Source organism: Phyllobates terribilis, unplaced genomic scaffold (genome assembly GCF_046119375.1).
Source record: "Phyllobates terribilis strain yellow unplaced genomic scaffold, ASM4611937v1 Scaffold_1__5_contigs__length_1240528914, whole genome shotgun sequence".
NCBI classification, from domain to species: Eukaryota; Metazoa; Chordata; class Amphibia; order Anura; family Dendrobatidae; genus Phyllobates; species Phyllobates terribilis.
Window position 1 is genome coordinate 803,174,808 of NW_027362761.1, and position 16,128 is coordinate 803,190,935.

General features: G+C 44.4%; 33 non-coding genes across 33 annotated transcripts; all 33 read left to right on the plus strand.

Annotated features, from left to right (window-relative positions):
* Nucleotides 1-357: 357 nt before the first annotated feature.
* TRNAA-UGC (transfer RNA alanine (anticodon UGC)) lies at nucleotides 358-429 on the plus strand. The gene has a single exon. It is a non-coding gene; the product is annotated as a tRNA-Ala (tRNA).
* A 137-nt stretch (nucleotides 430-566) lies between these two features.
* TRNAA-CGC (transfer RNA alanine (anticodon CGC)) lies at nucleotides 567-638 on the plus strand. The gene has a single exon. It is a non-coding gene; the product is annotated as a tRNA-Ala (tRNA).
* Nucleotides 639-1,305: 667 nt separating this feature from the next.
* Nucleotides 1,306-1,377, plus strand: TRNAA-UGC (transfer RNA alanine (anticodon UGC)). The gene has a single exon. It is a non-coding gene; the product is annotated as a tRNA-Ala (tRNA).
* Nucleotides 1,378-1,519: 142 nt separating this feature from the next.
* Nucleotides 1,520-1,591, plus strand: TRNAA-CGC (transfer RNA alanine (anticodon CGC)). Its single transcript has one exon. It is a non-coding gene; the product is annotated as a tRNA-Ala (tRNA).
* Nucleotides 1,592-2,258: 667 nt separating this feature from the next.
* TRNAA-UGC (transfer RNA alanine (anticodon UGC)) lies at nucleotides 2,259-2,330 on the plus strand. Its single transcript has one exon. It is a non-coding gene; the product is annotated as a tRNA-Ala (tRNA).
* Nucleotides 2,331-2,467: 137 nt separating this feature from the next.
* On the plus strand, nucleotides 2,468-2,539 carry TRNAA-CGC (transfer RNA alanine (anticodon CGC)). The gene has a single exon. It is a non-coding gene; the product is annotated as a tRNA-Ala (tRNA).
* A 667-nt stretch (nucleotides 2,540-3,206) lies between these two features.
* Nucleotides 3,207-3,278, plus strand: TRNAA-UGC (transfer RNA alanine (anticodon UGC)). The gene has a single exon. It is a non-coding gene; the product is annotated as a tRNA-Ala (tRNA).
* An 845-nt stretch (nucleotides 3,279-4,123) lies between these two features.
* Nucleotides 4,124-4,195, plus strand: TRNAA-UGC (transfer RNA alanine (anticodon UGC)). The gene has a single exon. It is a non-coding gene; the product is annotated as a tRNA-Ala (tRNA).
* Nucleotides 4,196-4,332: 137 nt separating this feature from the next.
* On the plus strand, nucleotides 4,333-4,404 carry TRNAA-CGC (transfer RNA alanine (anticodon CGC)). The gene has a single exon. It is a non-coding gene; the product is annotated as a tRNA-Ala (tRNA).
* Nucleotides 4,405-5,071: 667 nt separating this feature from the next.
* Nucleotides 5,072-5,143, plus strand: TRNAA-UGC (transfer RNA alanine (anticodon UGC)). The gene has a single exon. It is a non-coding gene; the product is annotated as a tRNA-Ala (tRNA).
* A 137-nt stretch (nucleotides 5,144-5,280) lies between these two features.
* TRNAA-CGC (transfer RNA alanine (anticodon CGC)) lies at nucleotides 5,281-5,352 on the plus strand. Its single transcript has one exon. It is a non-coding gene; the product is annotated as a tRNA-Ala (tRNA).
* A 667-nt stretch (nucleotides 5,353-6,019) lies between these two features.
* Nucleotides 6,020-6,091, plus strand: TRNAA-UGC (transfer RNA alanine (anticodon UGC)). The gene has a single exon. It is a non-coding gene; the product is annotated as a tRNA-Ala (tRNA).
* A 142-nt stretch (nucleotides 6,092-6,233) lies between these two features.
* Nucleotides 6,234-6,305, plus strand: TRNAV-CAC (transfer RNA valine (anticodon CAC)). The gene has a single exon. It is a non-coding gene; the product is annotated as a tRNA-Val (tRNA).
* A 667-nt stretch (nucleotides 6,306-6,972) lies between these two features.
* TRNAA-UGC (transfer RNA alanine (anticodon UGC)) lies at nucleotides 6,973-7,044 on the plus strand. The gene has a single exon. It is a non-coding gene; the product is annotated as a tRNA-Ala (tRNA).
* Nucleotides 7,045-7,181: 137 nt separating this feature from the next.
* On the plus strand, nucleotides 7,182-7,253 carry TRNAA-CGC (transfer RNA alanine (anticodon CGC)). The gene has a single exon. It is a non-coding gene; the product is annotated as a tRNA-Ala (tRNA).
* A 667-nt stretch (nucleotides 7,254-7,920) lies between these two features.
* On the plus strand, nucleotides 7,921-7,992 carry TRNAA-UGC (transfer RNA alanine (anticodon UGC)). Its single transcript has one exon. It is a non-coding gene; the product is annotated as a tRNA-Ala (tRNA).
* Nucleotides 7,993-8,129: 137 nt separating this feature from the next.
* TRNAA-CGC (transfer RNA alanine (anticodon CGC)) lies at nucleotides 8,130-8,201 on the plus strand. The gene has a single exon. It is a non-coding gene; the product is annotated as a tRNA-Ala (tRNA).
* A 667-nt stretch (nucleotides 8,202-8,868) lies between these two features.
* TRNAA-UGC (transfer RNA alanine (anticodon UGC)) lies at nucleotides 8,869-8,940 on the plus strand. The gene has a single exon. It is a non-coding gene; the product is annotated as a tRNA-Ala (tRNA).
* A 137-nt stretch (nucleotides 8,941-9,077) lies between these two features.
* TRNAA-CGC (transfer RNA alanine (anticodon CGC)) lies at nucleotides 9,078-9,149 on the plus strand. The gene has a single exon. It is a non-coding gene; the product is annotated as a tRNA-Ala (tRNA).
* Nucleotides 9,150-9,816: 667 nt separating this feature from the next.
* TRNAA-UGC (transfer RNA alanine (anticodon UGC)) lies at nucleotides 9,817-9,888 on the plus strand. The gene has a single exon. It is a non-coding gene; the product is annotated as a tRNA-Ala (tRNA).
* A 142-nt stretch (nucleotides 9,889-10,030) lies between these two features.
* Nucleotides 10,031-10,102, plus strand: TRNAA-CGC (transfer RNA alanine (anticodon CGC)). Its single transcript has one exon. It is a non-coding gene; the product is annotated as a tRNA-Ala (tRNA).
* Nucleotides 10,103-10,769: 667 nt separating this feature from the next.
* On the plus strand, nucleotides 10,770-10,841 carry TRNAA-UGC (transfer RNA alanine (anticodon UGC)). The gene has a single exon. It is a non-coding gene; the product is annotated as a tRNA-Ala (tRNA).
* Nucleotides 10,842-10,978: 137 nt separating this feature from the next.
* TRNAA-CGC (transfer RNA alanine (anticodon CGC)) lies at nucleotides 10,979-11,050 on the plus strand. The gene has a single exon. It is a non-coding gene; the product is annotated as a tRNA-Ala (tRNA).
* A 667-nt stretch (nucleotides 11,051-11,717) lies between these two features.
* Nucleotides 11,718-11,789, plus strand: TRNAA-UGC (transfer RNA alanine (anticodon UGC)). Its single transcript has one exon. It is a non-coding gene; the product is annotated as a tRNA-Ala (tRNA).
* Nucleotides 11,790-11,926: 137 nt separating this feature from the next.
* On the plus strand, nucleotides 11,927-11,998 carry TRNAA-CGC (transfer RNA alanine (anticodon CGC)). The gene has a single exon. It is a non-coding gene; the product is annotated as a tRNA-Ala (tRNA).
* Nucleotides 11,999-12,665: 667 nt separating this feature from the next.
* Nucleotides 12,666-12,737, plus strand: TRNAA-UGC (transfer RNA alanine (anticodon UGC)). The gene has a single exon. It is a non-coding gene; the product is annotated as a tRNA-Ala (tRNA).
* A 137-nt stretch (nucleotides 12,738-12,874) lies between these two features.
* TRNAA-CGC (transfer RNA alanine (anticodon CGC)) lies at nucleotides 12,875-12,946 on the plus strand. The gene has a single exon. It is a non-coding gene; the product is annotated as a tRNA-Ala (tRNA).
* A 667-nt stretch (nucleotides 12,947-13,613) lies between these two features.
* TRNAA-UGC (transfer RNA alanine (anticodon UGC)) lies at nucleotides 13,614-13,685 on the plus strand. The gene has a single exon. It is a non-coding gene; the product is annotated as a tRNA-Ala (tRNA).
* Nucleotides 13,686-13,822: 137 nt separating this feature from the next.
* TRNAA-CGC (transfer RNA alanine (anticodon CGC)) lies at nucleotides 13,823-13,894 on the plus strand. The gene has a single exon. It is a non-coding gene; the product is annotated as a tRNA-Ala (tRNA).
* A 667-nt stretch (nucleotides 13,895-14,561) lies between these two features.
* TRNAA-UGC (transfer RNA alanine (anticodon UGC)) lies at nucleotides 14,562-14,633 on the plus strand. Its single transcript has one exon. It is a non-coding gene; the product is annotated as a tRNA-Ala (tRNA).
* A 142-nt stretch (nucleotides 14,634-14,775) lies between these two features.
* TRNAA-CGC (transfer RNA alanine (anticodon CGC)) lies at nucleotides 14,776-14,847 on the plus strand. The gene has a single exon. It is a non-coding gene; the product is annotated as a tRNA-Ala (tRNA).
* Nucleotides 14,848-15,514: 667 nt separating this feature from the next.
* TRNAA-UGC (transfer RNA alanine (anticodon UGC)) lies at nucleotides 15,515-15,586 on the plus strand. The gene has a single exon. It is a non-coding gene; the product is annotated as a tRNA-Ala (tRNA).
* Nucleotides 15,587-15,728: 142 nt separating this feature from the next.
* Nucleotides 15,729-15,800, plus strand: TRNAA-CGC (transfer RNA alanine (anticodon CGC)). The gene has a single exon. It is a non-coding gene; the product is annotated as a tRNA-Ala (tRNA).
* Nucleotides 15,801-16,128: the final 328 nt, after the last annotated feature.

Below are 16,128 nucleotides of genomic sequence, written 5' to 3' on the forward strand. Positions count from 1 at the left end.
TTATGTTTTCTCAACCCCTGCCTTCTGGATTCACCATCCACTCTGAAAAAAAAGCTCAATTCCATTGTGATCGAAAAGAAAACGTCCCACCAACACACTGTGGTGTTCCTTTACAAAGCCTTCTATACTTTCTGGCGATGGGAAGGAGGAGGAAGAGTGAGGAGCAATGTGAGAAAACAGGCAGAAAGACCCACGGAAACATTGTGCTGAGCTTAATCGCAAGTCTTTGACCGTAACTCAGAGCTGGATTCACATCTACACTGATTACTATTGCTCTAGAATTTACTCCACACTTCGGCTCCTTTGGTCTGTGCGTTGAGGAATGAAGTCCAGGAAACCTAAGCTCACTCCTTAATTGGGGATGTAGCTCAGTGGTAGAGCGCACGCTTTGCATGTGTGAGGCCCCGGGTTCAATCCCCGGCATCTCCATGGCTTGCATTCATGTGCAAGGAATACGCTTCCTACTGTCGCATCTTTTTTCGAACAATTATCTTGTTCCTGAAGTCGCAGTGTCAAATCAGTACTTGTGTGCGCTCTGCTCTACTCTACTCTGCTCACAGACTTTTGGGGATGTAGCTCAGTGGTAGAGCACATGCTTCGCATGTATGAGGTCCTGGGTTCAATCCCCAGCATCTCCAACCTTTTTCAAATATGGCAGCAAATGCTTGGCCAACACACTCAAGCTTAGTGGCAAGACTCCCAAGGAATTTCTGTCACTCAAACCGCTTTTCTTTGGCATTTCACGTAGCAGGAATAGGCTTTTTCTCTTCCAGATTTTAAAGACTGCATACAACCCTACGGCATGGGCAACATTTTACCACTCAGTAAAGTGACATAAATGGGAACTGTACTTTCAACCAACTTTGCTTACATCAATAGTACAGGCGAATATAAGAAACTAGGTAATATATATTATCAAACAAATTGGCTTTTTCTCCACTTAACAGCTTATGTTTTCTCAACCCCTGCCTTCTGGATTCACCATCCACTCTGAAAAAAAAGCTCAATTCCATTGTGATCGAAAAGAAAACGTCCCACCAACACACCGTGGTGTTCCTTTACAAAGCCTTCTATACTTTCTGGCGATGGGAAGGAGGAGGAAGAGTGAGGAGCAATGTGAGAAAACAGGCAGAAAGACCCACGGAAACATTGTGCTGAGCTTAATCGCAAGTCTTTGACCGTAACTCAGAGCTGGATTCACATCTACACTGATTACTATTGCTCTAGAATTTACTCCACACTTCGGCTCCTTTGGTCTGTGCGTTGAGGAATGAAGTCCAGGAAACCTAAGCTCACTCCTAAATTGGGGATGTAGCTCAGTGGTAGAGCGCACGCTTTGCATGTGTGAGGCCCCGCGTTCAATCCCCGGCATCTTCATGGCTTGCATTCATGTGCAAGGAATACGCTTCCTACTGTCGCATCTTTTTTCGAACAATTATCTTGTTCCTGAAGTCGCAGTGTCAAATCAGTACTTGTGTGCGCTCTGCTCTTCTCTACTCTACTCTGCTCACAGACTTTTGGGGATGTAGCTCAGTGGTAGAGCGCATGCTTCGCATGTATGAGGGCCTGGGTTCAATCCCCAGCATCTCCAACCTTTTTCAAATATGGCAGCAAATGCTTGGCTAACACACTCAAGCTTAGTGGCAAGACTCCCAAGGAATTTCTGTCACTCAAACCGCTTTTCTTTGGCATTTCACGTAGCAGGAATAGGCTTTTTCTCTTCCAGATTTTAAAGACTGCATACAACCCTACGGCATGGACAACATTTTACCACTCAGTAAAGTGACATAAATGGGAACTGTACTTTCAACCAACTTTGCTTACATCAATAGTACAGGCGAATATAAGAAACTAGGTAATATATATTATCAAACAAATTGGCTTTTTCTCCACTTAACAGCTTATGTTTTCTCAACCCCTGCCTTCTGGATTCACCATCCACTCTGAAAAAAAAGCTCAATTCCATTGTGATCGAAAAGAAAACGTCCCACCAACACACCGTGGTGTTCCTTTACAAAGCCTTCTATACTTTCTGGCGATGGGAAGGAGGAGGAAGAGTGAGGAGCAATGTGAGAAAACAGGCAGAAAGACCCACGGAAACATTGTGCTGAGCTTAATCGCAAGTCTTTGACCGTAACTCAGAGCTGGATTCACATCTACACTGATTACTATTGCTCTAGAATTTACTCCACACTTCGGCTCCTTTGGTCTGTGCGTTGAGGAATGAAGTCCAGGAAACCTAAGCTCACTCCTAAATTGGGGATGTAGCTCAGTGGTAGAGCGCACGCTTTGCATGTGTGAGGCCCCGGGTTCAATCCCCGGCATCTCCATGGCTTGCATTCATGTGCAAGGAATACGCTTCCTACTGTCGCATCTTTTTTCGAACAATTATCTTGTTCCTGAAGTCGCAGTGTCAAATCAGTACTTGTGTGCGCTCTGCTCTACTCTACTCTGCTCACAGACTTTTGGGGATGTAGCTCAGTGGTAGAGCACATGCTTCGCATGTATGAGGTCCTGGGTTCAATCCCCAGCATCTCCAACCTTTTTCAAATATGGCAGCAAATGCCTGGCTAACACACTCAAGCTTAGTGGCAAGACTCCCAAGGAATTTCTGTCACTCAAACCGCTTTTCTTTGGCATTTCACGTAGCAGGAATAGGCTTTTTCTCTTCCAGATTTTAAAGACTGCATACAACCCTACGGCATGGGCAACATTTTACCACTCAGTAAAGTGACATAAATGGGAACTGTACTTTCAACCAACTTTGCTTACATCAATAGTACAGGCGAATATAAGAAACTAGGTAATATATATTATCAAACAAATTGGCTTTTTCTCCACTTAACAGCTTATGTTTTCTCAACCCCTGCCTTCTGGATTCACCATCCACTCTGAAAAAAAAGCTCAATTCCATTGTGATCGAAAAGAAAACGTCCCACCAACACACCGTGGTGTTCCTTTACAAAGCCTTCTATACTTTCTGGCGATGGGAAGGAGGAGGAAGAGTGAGGAGCAATGTGAGAAAACAGGCAGAAAGACCCACGGAAACATTGTGCTGAGCTTAATCGCAAGTCTTTGACCGTAACTCAGAGCTGGATTCACATCTACACTGATTACTATTGCTCTAGAATTTACTCCACACTTCGGCTCCTTTGGTCTGTGCGTTGAGGAATGAAGTCCAGGAAACCTAAGCTCACTCCTAAATTGGGGATGTAGCTCAGGGGTAGAGCGCACGCTTTGCATGTGTGAGGCCCCGGGTTCAATCCCCGGCATCTCCATGGCTTGCATTCATGTGCAAGGAATACGCTTCCTACTGTCGCATCTTTTTTCGAACAATTATCTTGTTCCTGAAGTCGCAGTGTCAAATCAGTACTTGTGTGCGCTCTGCTCTACTCTACTCTGCTCACAGACTTTTGGGGATGTAGCTCAGTGGTAGAGCACATGTTTCGCATGTATGAGGTCCTGGGTTCAAGCAGCAAATGCTTGGCTAACACACTCAAGCTTAGTGGCAAGACTCCCAAGGAATTTCTGTCACTCAAACCGCTTTTCTTTGGCATTTCACGTAGCAGGAATAGGCTTTTTCTCTTCCAGATTTTAAAGACTGCATACAACCCTACGGCATGGGCAACATTTTACCACTCAGTAAAGTGACATAAATGGGAACTGTACTTTCAACCAACTTTGCTTACATCAATAGTACAGGCGAATATAAGAAACTAGGTAATATATATTATCAAACAAATTGGCTTTTTCTCCACTTAACAGCTTATGTTTTCTCAACCCCTGCCTTCTGGATTCACCATCCACTCTGAAAAAAAAGCTCAATTCCATTGTGATCGAAAAGAAAACGTCCCACCAACACACCGTGGTGTTCCTTTACAAAGCCTTCTATACTTTCTGGCGATGGGAAGGAGGAGGAAGAGTGAGGAGCAATGTGAGAAAACAGGCAGAAAGACCCACGGAAACATTGTGCTGAGCTTAATCGCAAGTCTTTGACCGTAACTCAGAGCTGGATTCACATCTACACTGATTACTATTGCTCTAGAATTTACTCCACACTTCGGCTCCTTTGGTCTGTGCGTTGAGGAATGAAGTCCAGGAAACCTAAGCTCACTCCTAAATTGGGGATGTAGCTCAGGGGTAGAGCGCACGCTTTGCATGTGTGAGGCCCCGGGTTCAATCCCCGGCATCTCCATGGCTTGCATTCATGTGCAAGGAATACGCTTCCTACTGTCGCATCTTTTTTCGAACAATTATCTTGTTCCTGAAGTCGCAGTGTCAAATCAGTACTTGTGTGCGCTCTGCTCTACTCTACTCTGCTCACAGACTTTTGGGGATGTAGCTCAGTGGTAGAGCACATGTTTCGCATGTATGAGGTCCTGGGTTCAATCCCCAGCATCTCCAACCTTTTTCAAATATGGCAGCAAATGCTTGGCTAACACACTCAAGCTTAGTGGCAAGACTCCCAAGGAATTTCTGTCACTCAAACCGCTTTTCTTTGGCATTTCACGTAGCAGGAATAGGCTTTTTCTCTTCCAGATTTTAAAGACTGCATACAACCCTACGGCATGGGCAACATTTTACCACTCAGTAAAGTGACATAAATGGGAACTGTACTTTCAACCAACTTTGCTTACATCAATAGTACAGGCGAATATAAGAAACTAGGTAATATATATTATCAAACAAATTGGCTTTTTCTCCACTTAACAGCTTATGTTTTCTCAACCCCTGCCTTCTGGATTCACCATCCACTCTGAAAAAAAAGCTCAATTCCATTGTGATCGAAAAGAAAACGTCCCACCAACACACCGTGGTGTTCCTTTACAAAGCCTTCTATACTTTCTGGCGATGGGAAGGAGGAGGAAGAGTGAGGAGCAATGTGAGAAAACAGGCAGAAAGACCCACGGAAACATTGTGCTGAGCTTAATCGCAAGTCTTTGACCGTAACTCAGAGCTGGATTCACATCTACACTGATTACTATTGCTCTAGAATTTACTCCACACTTCGGCTCCTTTGGTCTGTGCGTTGAGGAATGAAGTCCAGGAAACCTAAGCTCACTCCTTAATTGGGGATGTAGCTCAGTGGTAGAGCGCACGCTTTGCATGTGTGAGGCCCTGGGTTCAATCCCCGGCATCTCCCTGGCTTGCATTCATGTGCAAGGAATACGCTTCCTACTGTCGCATCTTTTTTCGAACAATTATCTTGTTCCTGAAGTCGCAGTGTCAAATCAGTACTTGTGTGCGCTCTGCTCTACTCTACTCTGCTCACAGACTTTTGGGGATGTAGCTCAGTGGTAGAGCACATGCTTCGCATGTATGAGGTCCTGGGTTCAATCCCCAGCATCTCCAACCTTTTTCAAATATGGCAGCAAATGCTTGGCTAACACACTCAAGCTTAGTGGCAAGACTCCCAAGGAATTTCTGTCACTCAAACCGCTTTTCTTTGGCATTTCACGTAGCAGGAATAGGCTTTTTCTCTTCCAGATTTTAAAGACTGCATACAACCCTACGGCATGGGCAACATTTTACCACTCAGTAAAGTGACATAAATGGGAACTGTACTTTCAACCAACTTTGCTTACATCAATAGTACAGGCGAATATAAGAAACTAGGTAATATATATTATCAAACAAATTGGCTTTTTCTCCACTTAACAGCTTATGTTTTCTCAACCCCTGCCTTCTGGATTCACCATCCACTCTGAAAAAAAAGCTCAATTCCATTGTGATCGAAAAGAAAACGTCCCACCAACACACCGTGGTGTTCCTTTACAAAGCCTTCTATACTTTCTGGCGATGGGAAGGAGGAGGAAGAGTGAGGAGCAATGTGAGAAAACAGGCAGAAAGACCCACGGAAACATTGTGCTGAGCTTAATCGCAAGTCTTTGACCGTAACTCAGAGCTGGATTCACATCTACACTGATTACTATTGCTCTAGAATTTACTCCACACTTCGGCTCCTTTGGTCTGTGCGTTGAGGAATGAAGTCCAGGAAACCTAAGCTCACTCCTAAATTGGGGATGTAGCTCAGTGGTAGAGCGCACGCTTTGCATGTGTGAGGCCCCGCGTTCAATCCCCGGCATCTTCATGGCTTGCATTCATGTGCAAGGAATACGCTTCCTACTGTCGCATCTTTTTTCGAACAATTATCTTGTTCCTGAAGTCGCAGTGTCAAATCAGTACTTGTGTGCGCTCTGCTCTTCTCTACTCTACTCTGCTCACAGACTTTTGGGGATGTAGCTCAGTGGTAGAGCGCATGCTTCACATGTATGAGGGCCTGGGTTCAATCCCCAGCATCTCCAACCTTTTTCAAATATGGCAGCAAATGCTTGGCTAACACACTCAAGCTTAGTGGCAAGACTCCCAAGGAATTTCTGTCACTCAAACCGCTTTTCTTTGGCATTTCACGTAGCAGGAATAGGCTTTTTCTCTTCCAGATTTTAAAGACTGCATACAACCCTACGGCATGGGCAACATTTTACCACTCAGTAAAGTGACATAAATGGGAACTGTACTTTCAACCAACTTTGCTTACATCAATAGTACAGGCGAATATAAGAAACTAGGTAATATATATTATCAAACAAATTGGCTTTTTCTCCACTTAACAGCTTATGTTTTCTCAACCCCTGCCTTCTGGATTCACCATCCACTCTGAAAAAAAAGCTCAATTCCATTGTGATCGAAAAGAAAACGTCCCACCAACACACCGTGGTGTTCCTTTACAAAGCCTTCTATACTTTCTGGCGATGGGAAGGAGGAGGAAGAGTGAGGAGCAATGTGAGAAAACAGGCAGAAAGACCCACGGAAACATTGTGCTGAGCTTAATCGCAAGTCTTTGACCGTAACTCAGAGCTGGATTCACATCTACACTGATTACTATTGCTCTAGAATTTACTCCACACTTCGGCTCCTTTGGTCTGTGCGTTGAGGAATGAAGTCCAGGAAACCTAAGCTCACTCCTAAATTGGGGATGTAGCTCAGTGGTAGAGCGCACGCTTTGCATGTGTGAGGCCCCGGGTTCAATCCCCGGCATCTCCATGGCTTGCATTCATGTGCAAGGAATACGCTTCCTACTGTCGCATCTTTTTTCGAACAATTATCTTGTTCCTGAAGTCGCAGTGTCAAATCAGTACTTGTGTGCGCTCTGCTCTACTCTACTCTGCTCACAGACTTTTGGGGATGTAGCTCAGTGGTAGAGCACATGCTTCGCATGTATGAGGTCCTGGGTTCGATCCCCAGCATCTCCAACCTTTTTCAAATATGGCAGCAAATGCCTGGCTAACACACTCAAGCTTAGTGGCAAGACTCCCAAGGAATTTCTGTCACTCAAACCGCTTTTCTTTGGCATTTCACGTAGCAGGAATAGGCTTTTTCTCTTCCAGATTTTAAAGACTGCATACAACCCTACGGCATGGGCAACATTTTACCACTCAGTAAAGTGACATAAATGGGAACTGTACTTTCAACCAACTTTGCTTACATCAATAGTACAGGCGAATATAAGAAACTAGGTAATATATATTATCAAACAAATTGGCTTTTTCTCCACTTAACAGCTTATGTTTTCTCAACCCCTGCCTTCTGGATTCACCATCCACTCTGAAAAAAAAGCTCAATTCCATTGTGATCGAAAAGAAAACGTCCCACCAACACACCGTGGTGTTCCTTTACAAAGCCTTCTATACTTTCTGGCGATGGGAAGGAGGAGGAAGAGTGAGGAGCAATGTGAGAAAACAGGCAGAAAGACCCACGGAAACATTGTGCTGAGCTTAATCGCAAGTCTTTGACCGTAACTCAGAGCTGGATTCACATCTACACTGATTACTATTGCTCTAGAATTTACTCCACACTTCGGCTCCTTTGGTCTGTGCGTAGAGGAATGAAGTCCAGGAAACCTAAGCTCACTCCTAAATTGGGGATGTAGCTCTGTGGTAGAGCGCACGCTTTGCATGTGTGAGGCCCCGGGTTCAATCCCCGGCATCTCCATGGCTTGCATTCATGTGCAAGGAATACGCTTCCTACTGTCGCATCTTTTTTCGAACAATTATCTTGTTCCTGAAGTCGCAGTGTCAAATCAGTACTTGTGTGCGCTCTGCTCTACTCTACTCTGCTCATAGACTTTTGGGGATGTAGCTCAGTGGTAGAGCACATGCTTCGCATGTATGAGGTCCTGGGTTCAATCCCCAGCATCTCCAACCTTTTTCAAATATGGCAGCAAATGCTTGGCTAACACACTCAAGCTTAGTGGCAAGACTCCCAAGGAATTTCTGTCACTCAAACCGCTTTTCTTTGGCATTTCACGTAGCAGGAATAGGCTTTTTCTCTTCCAGATTTTAAAGACTGCATACAACCCTACGGCATGGGCAACATTTTACCACTCAGTAAAGTGACATAAATGGGAACTGTACTTTCAACCAACTTTGCTTACATCAATAGTACAGGCGAATATAAGAAACTAGGTAATATATATTATCAAACAAATTGGCTTTTTCTCCACTTAACAGCTTATGTTTTCTCAACCCCTGCCTTCTGGATTCACCATCCACTCTGAAAAAAAAGCTCAATTCCATTGTGATCGAAAAGAAAACGTCCCACCAACACACCGTGGTGTTCCTTTACAAAGCCTTCTATACTTTCTGGCGATGGGAAGGAGGAGGAAGAGTGAGGAGCAATGTGAGAAAACAGGCAGAAAGACCCACGGAAACATTGTGCTGAGCTTAATCGCAAGTCTTTGACCGTAACTCAGAGCTGGATTCACATCTACACTGATTACTATTGCTCTAGAATTTACTCCACACTTCGGCTCCTTTGGTCTGTGCGTTGAGGAATGAAGTCCAGGAAACCTAAGCTCACTCCTAAATTGGGGATGTAGCTCAGAGGTAGAGCGCACGCTTTGCATGTGTAAGGCCCCGGGTTCAATCCCCGGCATCTCCATGGCTTGCATTCATGTGCAAGGAATACGCTTCCTACTGTCGCCTCTTTTTTTGAACAATTATCTTGTTCCTGAAGTCGCAGTGTCAAATCAGTACTTGTGTGCGCTCTGCTCTACTCTACTCTGCTCACAGACTTTTGGGGATGTAGCTCAGTGGTAGAGCACATGCTTCGCATGTATGAGGTCCTGGGTTCAATCCCCAGCATCTCCAACCTTTTACAAATATGGCAGCAAATGCTTGGCTAACACACTCAAGCTTAGTGGCAAGACTCCCAAGGAATTTCTGTCACTCAAACCGCTTTTCTTTGGCATTTCACGTAGCAGGAATAGGCTTTTTCTCTTCCAGATTTTAAAGACTGCATACAACCCTACGGCATGGGCAACATTTTACCACTCAGTAAAGTGACATAAATGGGAACTGTACTTTCAACCAACTTTGCTTACATCAATAGTACAGGCGAATATAAGAAACTAGGTAATATATATTATCAAACAAATTGGCTTTTTCTCCACTTAACAGCTTATGTTTTCTCAACCCCTGCCTTCTGGATTCACCATCCACTCTGAAAAAAAAGCTCAATTCCATTGTGATCGAAAAGAAAACGTCCCACCAACACACCGTGGTGTTCCTTTACAAAGCCTTTTATACTTTCTGGCGATGGGAAGGAGGAGGAAGAGTGAGGAGCAATGTGAGAAAACAGGCAGAAAGACCCACGGAAACATTGTGCTGAGCTTAATCGCAAGTCTTTGACCGTAACTCAGAGCTGGATTCACATCTACACTGATTACTATTGCTCTAGAATTTACTCCACACTTCGGCTCCTTTGGTCTGTGCGTTGAGGAATGAAGTCCAGGAAACCTAAGCTCACTCCTAAATTGGGGATGTAGCTCAGTGGTAGAGCGCACGCTTTGCATGTGTGAGGCCCCGCGTTCAATCCTCGGCATCTTCATGGCTTGCATTCATGTGCAAGGAATACGCTTCCTACTGTCGCATCTTTTTTCGAACAATTATCTTGTTCCTGAAGTCGCAGTGTCAAATCAGTACTTGTGTGCGCTCTGCTCTTCTCTACTCTACTCTGCTCACAGACTTTTGGGGATGTAGCTCAGTGGTAGAGCGCATGCTTCGCATGTATGAGGGCCTGGGTTCAATCCCCAGCATCTCCAACCTTTTTCAAATATGGCAGCAAATGCTTGGCTAACACACTCAAGCTTAGTGGCAAGACTCCCAAGGAATTTCTGTCACTCAAACCGCTTTTCTTTGGCATTTCACGTAGCAGGAATAGGCTTTTTCTCTTCCAGATTTTAAAGACTGCATACAACCCTACGGCATGGGCAACATTTTACCACTCAGTAAAGTGACATAAATGGGAACTGTACTTTCAACCAACTTTGCTTACATCAATAGTACAGGCGAATATAAGAAACTAGGTAATATATATTATCAAACAAATTGGCTTTTTCTCCACTTAACAGCTTATGTTTTCTCAACCCCTGCCTTCTGGATTCACCATCCACTCTGAAAAAAAAGCTCAATTCCATTGTGATCGAAAAGAAAACGTCCCACCAACACACCGTGGTGTTCCTTTACAAAGCCTTCTATACTTTCTGGCGATGGGAAGGAGGAGGAAGAGTGAGGAGCAATGTGAGAAAACAGGCAGAAAGACCCACGGAAACATTGTGCTGAGCTTAATCGCAAGTCTTTGACCGTAACTCAGAGCTGGATTCACATCTACACTGATTACTATTGCTCTAGAATTTACTCCACACTTCGGCTCCTTTGGTCTGTGCGTTGAGGAATGAAGTCCAGGAAACCTAAGCTCACTCCTAAATTGGGGATGTAGCTCAGTGGTAGAGCGCACGCTTTGCATGTGTGAGGCCCCGGGTTCAATCCCCGGCATCTCCATGGCTTGCATTCATGTGCAAGGAATACGCTTCCTACTGTCGCATCTTTTTTCGAACAATTATCTTGTTCCTGAAGTCGCAGTGTCAAATCAGTACTTGTGTGCGCTCTGCTCTACTCTACTCTGCTCACAGACTTTTGGGGATGTAGCTCAGTGGTAGAGCACATGCTTCGCATGTATGAGGTCCTGGGTTCGATCCCCAGCATCTCCAACCTTTTTCAAATATGGCAGCAAATGCCTGGCTAACACACTCAAGCTTAGTGGCAAGACTCCCAAGGAATTTCTGTCACTCAAACCGCTTTTCTTTGGCATTTCACGTAGCAGGAATAGGCTTTTTCTCTTCCAGATTTTAAAGACTGCATACAACCCTACGGCATGGGCAACATTTTACCACTCAGTAAAGTGACATAAATGGGAACTGTACTTTCAACCAACTTTGCTTACATCAATAGTACAGGCGAATATAAGAAACTAGGTAATATATATTATCAAACAGATTGGCTTTTTCTCCACTTAACAGCTTATGTTTTCTCAACCCCTGCCTTCTGGATTCACCATCCACTCTGAAAAAAAAGCTCAATTCCATTGTGATCGAAAAGAAAACGTCCCACCAACACACCGTGGTGTTCCTTTACAAAGCCTTCTATACTTTCTGGCGATGGGAAGGAGGAGGAAGAGTGAGGAGCAATGTGAGAAAACAGGCAGAAAGACCCACGGAAACATTGTGCTGAGCTTAATCGCAAGTCTTTGACCGTAACTCAGAGCTGGATTCACATCTACACTGATTACTATTGCTCTAGAATTTACTCCACACTTCGGCTCCTTTGGTCTGTGCGTTGAGGAATGAAGTCCAGGAAACCTAAGCTCACTCCTAAATTGGGGATGTATCTCTGTGGTAGAGCGCACGCTTTGCATGTGTGAGGCCCCGGGTTCAATCCCCGGCATCTCCATGGCTTGCATTCATGTGCAAGGAATACGCTTCCTACTGTCGCATCTTTTTTCGAACAATTATCTTGTTCCTGAAGTCGCAGTGTCAAATCAGTACTTGTGTGCGCTCTGCTCTACTCTACTCTGCTCACAGACTTTTGGGGATGTAGCTCAGTGGTAGAGCACATGCTTCGCATGTATGAGGTCCTGGGTTCAATCCCCAGCATCTCCAACCTTTTTCAAATATGGCAGCAAATGCCTGGCTAACACACTCAAGCTTAGTGGCAAGACTCCCAAGGAATTTCTGTCACTCAAACCGCTTTTCTTTGGCATTTCACGTAGCAGGAATAGGCTTTTTCTCTTCCAGATTTTAAAGACTGCATACAACCCTACGGCATGGGCAACATTTTACCACTCAGTAAAGTGACATAAATGGGAACTGTACTTTCAACCAACTTTGCTTACATCAATAGTACAGGCGAATATAAGAAACTAGGTAATATATATTATCAAACAAATTGGCTTTTTCTCCACTTAACAGCTTATGTTTTCTCAACCCCTGCCTTCTGGATTCACCATCCACTCTGAAAAAAAAGCTCAATTCCATTGTGATCGAAAAGAAAACGTCCCACCAACACACCGTGGTGTTCCTTTACAAAGCCTTCTATACTTTCTGGCGATGGGAAGGAGGAGGAAGAGTGAGGAGCAATGTGAGAAAACAGGCAGAAAGACCCACGGAAACATTGTGCTGAGCTTAATCGCAAGTCTTTGACCGTAACTCAGAGCTGGATTCACATCTACACTGATTACTATTGCTCTAGAATTTACTTCACACTTCGGCTCCTTTGGTCTGTGTGTTGAGGAATGAAGTCCAGGAAACCTAAGCTCACTCCTAAATTGGGGATGTAGCTCAGTGGTAGAGCGCACGCTTTGCATGTGTGAGGCCCCGGGTTCAATCCCTGGCATCTCCATGGCTTGCATTCATGTGCAAGGAATACGCTTCCTACTGTCGCATCTTTTTTCGAACAATTATCTTGTTCCTGAAGTCGCAGTGTCAAATCAGTACTTGTGTGCGCTCTGCTCTACTCTACTCTGCTCACAGACTTTTGGGGATGTAGCTCAGTGGTAGAGCGCATGCTTCGCATGTATGAGGTCCTGGGTTCAATCCCCAGCATCTCCAACCTTTTTCAAATATGGCAGCAAATGCTTGGCTAACACACTCAAGCTTAGTGGCAAGACTCCCAAGGAATTTCTGTCACTCAAACCGCTTTTCTTTGGCATTTCACGTAGCAGGAATAGGCTTTTTCTCTTCCAGATTTTAAAGACTGCATACAACCCTACGGCATGGGCAACATTTTACCACTCAGTAAAGTGACATAAATGGGAACTGTACTTTCAACCAACTTTGCTTACATCAATAGTACAGGCGAATATAAGAAACTAGGTAATATATATTATCAAACAAATTGGCTTTTTCTCCACTTAACAGCTTATGTTTTCTCAACCCCTGCCTTCTGGATTCACCATCCACTCTGAAAAAAAAGCTCAATTCCATTGTGATCGAAAAGAAAACGTCCCACCAACACACTGTGGTGTTCCTTTACAAAGCCTTCTATACTTTCTGGCGATGGGAAGGAGGAGGAAGAGTGAGGAGCAATGTGAGAAAACAGGCAGAAAGACCCACGGAAACATTGTGCTGAGCTTAATCGCAAGTCTTTGACCGTAACTCAGAGCTGGATTCACATCTACACTGATTACTATTGCTCTAGAATTTACTCCACACTTCGGCTCCTTTGGTCTGTGCGTTGAGGAATGAAGTCCAGGAAACCTAAGCTCACTCCTAAATTGGGGATGTAGCTCAGTGGTAGAGCGCACGCTTTGCATGTGTGAGGCCCCGGGTTCAATCCCCGGCATCTACATGGCTTGCATTCATGTGCAAGGAATACGCTTCCTACTGTCGCATCTTTTTTCGAACAATTATCTTGTTCCTGAAGTCGCAGTGTCAAATCAGTACTTGTGTGCGCTCTGCTCTACTCTACTCTGCTCACAGACTTTTGGGGATGTAGCTCAGTGGTAGAGCACATGCTTCGCATGTATGAGGTCCTGGGTTCAATCCCCAGCATCTCCAACCTTTTTCAAATATGGCAGCAAATGCTTGGCTAACACACTCAAGCTTAGTGGCAAGACTCCCAAGGAATTTCTGTCACTCAAACCGCTTTTCTTTGGCATTTCACGTAGCAGGAATAGGCTTTTTCTCTTCCAGATTTTAAAGACTGCATACAACCCTACGGCATGGGCAACATTTTACCACTCAGTAAAGTGACATAAATGGGAACTGTACTTTCAACCAACTTTGCTTACATCAATAGTACAGGCGAATATAAGAAACTAGGTAATATATATTATCAAACAAATTGGCTTTTTCTCCACTTAACAGCTTATGTTTTCTCAACCCCTGCCTTCTGGATTCACCATCCACTCTGAAAAAAAAGCTCAATTCCATTGTGATCGAAAAGAAAACGTCCCACCAACGCACCGTGGTGTTCCTTTACAAAGCCTTCTATACTTTCTGGCGATGGGAAGGAGGAGGAAGAGTGAGGAGCAATGTGAGAAAACAGGCAGAAAGACCCACGGAAACATTGTGCTGAGCTTAATCGCAAGTCTTTGACCGTAACTCAGAGCTGGATTCACATCTACACTGATTACTATTGCTCTAGAATTTACTCCACACTTCGGCTCCTTTGGTCTGTGCGTTGAGGAATGAAGTCCAGGAAACCTAAACTCACTCCTAAATTGGGGATGTAGCTCAGTGGTAGAGCGCACGCTTTGCATGTGTGAGGTCCCGGGTTCAATCCCCGGCATCTCCATGGCTTGCATTCATGTGCAAGGAATACGCTTCCTACTGTCGCATCTTTTTTCGAACAATTATCTTGTTCCTGAAGTCGCAGTGTCAAATCAGTACTTGTGTGCGCTCTGCTCTACTCTACTCTACTCTGCTCACAGACTTTTGGGGATGTAGCTCAGTGGTAGAGCACATGCTTCGCATGTATGAGGTCCTGGGTTCAATCCCCAGCATCTCCAACCTCTTTCAAATATGGCAGCAAATGCTTGGCTAACACACTCAAGCTTAGTGGCAAGACTCCCAAGGAATTTCTGTCACTCAAACCGCTTTTCTTTGGCATTTCACGTAGCAGGAATAGGCTTTTTCTCTTCCAGATTTTAAAGACTGCATACAACCCTACGGCATGGGCAACATTTTACCACTCAGTAAAGTGACATAAATGGGAACTGTACTTTCAACCAACTTTGCTTACATCAATAGTACAGGCGAATATAAGAAACTAGGTAATATATATTATCAAACAAATTGGCTTTTTCTCCACTTAACAGCTTATGTTTTCTCAACCCCTGCCTTCTGGATTCACCATCCACTCTGAAAAAAAAGCTCAATTCCATTGTGATCGAAAAGAAAACGTCCCACCAACACACCGTGGTGTTCCTTTACAAAGCCTTCTATACTTTCTGGCGATGGGAAGGAGGAGGAAGAGTGAGGAGCAATGTGAGAAAACAGGCAGAAAGACCCACGGAAACATTGTGCTGAGCTTAATCGCAAGTCTTTGACCGTAACTCAGAGCTGGATTCACATCTACACTGATTACTATTGCTCTAGAATTTACTCCACACTTCGGCTCCTTTGGTCTGTGCGTTGAGGAATGAAGTCCAGGAAACCTAAGCTCACTCCTAAATTGGGGATGTAGCTCAGTGGTAGAGCGCACGCTTTGCATGTGTGAGGCCCCGCGTTCAATCCCCGGCATCTTCATGGCTTGCATTCATGTGCAAGGAATACGCTTCCTACTGTCGCATCTTTTTTCGAACAATTATCTTGTTCCTGAAGTCGCAGTGTCAAATCAGTACTTGTGTGCGCTCTGCTCTTCTCTACTCTACTCTGCTCACAGACTTTTGGGGATGTAGCTCAGTGGTAGAGCGCATGCTTCGCATGTATGAGGGCCTGGGTTCAATCCCCAGCATCTCCAACCTTTTTCAAATATGGCAGCAAATGCTTGGCTAACACACTCAAGCTTAGTGGCAAGACTCCCAAGGAATTTCTGTCACTCAAACCGCTTTTCTTTGGCATTTCACGTAGCAGGAATAGGCTTTTTCTCTTCCAGATTTTAAAGACTGCATACAACCCTACGGCATGGGCAACATTTTACCACTCAGTAAAGTGACATAAATGGGAACTGTACTTTCAACCAACTTTGCTTACATCAATAGTACAGGCGAATATAAGAAACTAGGTAATATATATTATCAAACAAATTGGCTTTTTCTCCACTTAACAGCTTATGTTTTCTCAACCCC